This window comes from Alligator sinensis, unplaced genomic scaffold (genome assembly GCF_000455745.1).
Source record: "Alligator sinensis unplaced genomic scaffold, ASM45574v1 scaffold1195_1, whole genome shotgun sequence".
NCBI classification, from domain to species: Eukaryota; Metazoa; Chordata; order Crocodylia; family Alligatoridae; genus Alligator; species Alligator sinensis.
Genome location: NW_005842322.1, coordinates 1,020,727 through 1,023,641, shown reverse-complemented (window position 1 = coordinate 1,023,641; position 2,915 = coordinate 1,020,727).

Here is a 2,915-nt window from a genome sequence, read left to right as displayed (position 1 = left end):
TCCTGCTGATCTCATCAGAGTGTCCTGCTGGGGCCTGGCCATGCCTCCCCTCAGCTCAATGCTGTGGAAGGAAGGAAGGGCTCCTCTAGCATCCCCGGGCTTCTAGCTTGAGCCACTGCAGGCATGTGCCTGCATTTCTGGGATGTCTGTACAGTTACAAAGTGCTTTAGCCTAGCTAGATTAGACTAACCTGCAAAGATTGAATCAATTCAGGCTCAGGCTTTTTGAGCATCTGTCCCTAGTCCTGGTGATGCTGGATCCATGGGGGGTTTAGTGTGATCAGAGGGGAGGGGATTTGTGTGACAGTTCGGCTCTTAGATTGATCTAAGCAAAAGAAAATGGGCCTCTAGATCATTGGTTTAGTCATGGATGATCCTGTCTTGAAGAGCAGGGGGCTGGCTGGATTAAATGACCTCATGTGGTCCCTTCCAGCCCTACTCGCCTATGATTATATGAACAAGTGTCTCTTAACAACTAAACTTAATTTCACACTGGACACCAAACAGCCATCAGATATGTCTTGCTTTCAGGGCAGCTGAAAGAATTGCATACCTATAGCTGACTGTTCTCTATCCATCTTTCTGCTCCCTGACCCATTTCCTTTCAGTTGCTGTGTAAATTCACTCTGCTAGCTTCTTGATTATTCCCAGATCGAGTGCATCTCCTTCCCCATTTACATATACCACCACACTCTGCAGGGACTTTCCTTCTGTCTACCTCACACTCTGTCACTCCTGGGTTTAAGCCCTTCCTCTTCCTTTTGATAGAAGGTTTAATAGATGGCCTGCATAAAAACAAATGCTTGGGATGAAATCCACTGAAAAGTCTGAAGGGTCATGTGTGTATTTCGATAAATGGGTGAAGACTGTCTTCTTTCTCTTGTGCATGAATCTCAGGCCAGGTCTACACTATGTAGTTTTTGGCAAGGCTACATTGTTTTGGGGTGTGAAAAGATCACTCCTGCAGCCACTGTAGCTATAAAGGAACATTCCCTGGCTTAGGCACAGATACGTTGACAGAAATGGGCTTTTGTTGGCTCAGTTTTTATGTAGGTTTGAGAGGTGGTATTATTTTATCAGGAGAAAAATCCTGTGATCAGTATATGCTGTGTCACACTAGGGGGCTCTGCTGACATAGCCAAACCAGCACAGTGATAGCAGCAGAGGCTGCAGTGTAGACAGGCCACGCATGCGTGTTGAAGTGGGTTGTTCCCATGGATCTTAATGGCTATATGTTTACTAGCCTGAATCAGTGTTTTCATGTGCCATAGCATCATACCTGTATGCTTGTTTCATTGTGTATATTTTAAGGAGTTAGTGTTGGTAGTCTGGCTATGGTACTGGTATGTTCCTGCTGGGGTAGTTTTGCTTGTGTGCACATCTGTGCCTTTGCATGTATATACACAGGTATGTGCAGTTTTGCGGGGCTTCTTCCTACTTGTGGATATTTGTCTGTATATTGAAATCTGTGTGTATGAGAGGACAAAACCAGGCACCAACTCATGTGTGGAATGTGTTATTGAAGCCTGCAGCAGGCCTCTGACCTCTCCTCCTTTCAGTTGTCTGTCCCTTATGGTATAACATGATACTCCCTCAGCTCCCCTCCCTGTGCTATCACAGATACATACGTGGGGTTCATTTTGCCCCAACAGAATCAGCTCCTAAAAGTTTCTGAGATTGAGCTTTTGGGCTAATCCTTTTGGCTAGAGACAGACATTCAAAAAGCTAGGGCCTGAATTGATTAAAACTTTTCAAGTTAGTCTAACCTGCCTAGATTGAACCAATTTGTAAGTGAACAGACATTCACAAAATGCAAGCACATGCCTGCAGTGGCTCAGGCTAGGAGACTGGGGTGCTAGAGCAGCCCTTGGTTGCAGGGAAGCTGTGTTGCGGGGTTGGGGGAGGGGCATGGCCAGCCCCAACAGTAGCCTGGTGTGAACTATCCAGGGAGGGGGTTTAATTCCCTCCTCCCTGTCCCTCCACACAGACATGGGCCAGGGTCCACCAGGCGCTTCCCCCTTATTGCTGCAGCGGCAGGGCCAGGGTATGGCCAAACACCAGCTGGCATGGCCCCTGAGGTGGGGGCAGGGAGGGGGATTATTCCTTCCTCTGCCCCCATTGCCCCTGGGGGACAGCAGCAGGTTCTGCCCACCCCAACCACCACCACTGGTCATTCCCTGCACAGGGCCAAGCAGTGGGTTAAGTCCCCTCCTGCTCCCTCCACCAGATGCCAGAGGGAGGGGGAATAACCCTCCCTCCCTGCCCCAGCCTAAGGGGCTCTGCCAGCCTGCCTCTGGCTGGGCCCCCAACCAACCCTGCCACTGGAGCAGCAAGGGGGCAGGGGCCTTGATGGGGGCAGCAGCCCCTGTCCTGGTGTCTGGGGAACACAAGCTTCATAAACTGGTTTATGTGAACTGAACTTATGTTCTGTTACAGGTTTAAACCAGTTGTTGATCACTTAAACCAGTTTATGTGTAATGTCTGTCCCTAGCCTTTGTGGGGAGCTCCCTACCAGTAGTGTAATTAGGGATGAGCTAGAGGGGCACCTGCTCCAGGTGCTGGGAACTCCAAAACAGTTCTTGGCTGCTGATGTTTTAAGAGCAACAGCCAGGATGGGCAGAGCAGGTGAGAGGCAGCAGCAGGACAGTTGGGACCATGTAGGAGTCTTGGCATGGATAAGGCTCCCAGAATCTGCTTATCCCCTGCCCCCACTCTTGGAACCACATGCTATCCACTCCCCCTGGGTTTGCCCTGAGCACTAGCTCTGTTATGCCACGGTTCCCTACCATATCCTGGATTTTGCTAGTTAGCAAAAGAGTTCAAGGCCACCTGGTCCCTTGTGGCCCAGTATATTTGACTAAATCATCAAGATGCTAGTGCAGTAGAATAGCTAAGTAAGTAGAGAGAGGCTCAAAC